The sequence below is a fragment of the Carassius gibelio genome, chromosome A18, assembly GCF_023724105.1.
Source record: "Carassius gibelio isolate Cgi1373 ecotype wild population from Czech Republic chromosome A18, carGib1.2-hapl.c, whole genome shotgun sequence".
NCBI lineage: Eukaryota > Metazoa > Chordata > Actinopteri > Cypriniformes > Cyprinidae > Carassius > Carassius gibelio.
The window spans coordinates 29,561,864-29,562,194 of record NC_068388.1 but is presented as its reverse complement, the minus strand read 5'-3'; positions in this window follow the sequence as shown (position 1 = coordinate 29,562,194).

Below are 331 nucleotides of genomic sequence, written 5' to 3'. Positions count from 1 at the left end.
TGATTCATGGTGTATTCGCTTATTATATACATTTTTCTACATTTTGAACACAAACAAAGTTACAGACCGCAACTCTGATTGGTTATTTTTTACCAGGAGTGATGGAGTTTCTGCAAATGGCAATAGGACTACTGGGAGGAGCCAGAGGAGCTTGATTTTTTCACAGATTATCTGTGTCATATTCTACTGTCAGGACATAATGACAGGTTTAATAAATATGTAAAAAATATATTTTTACAAAAGTTACCTACTGCAGCTTTAAGCCTTACCGCTTGTCACTTTAATGCTTTAATTTAAACATTAAAGCATCGAAAAACAAGATGCGGAAAAG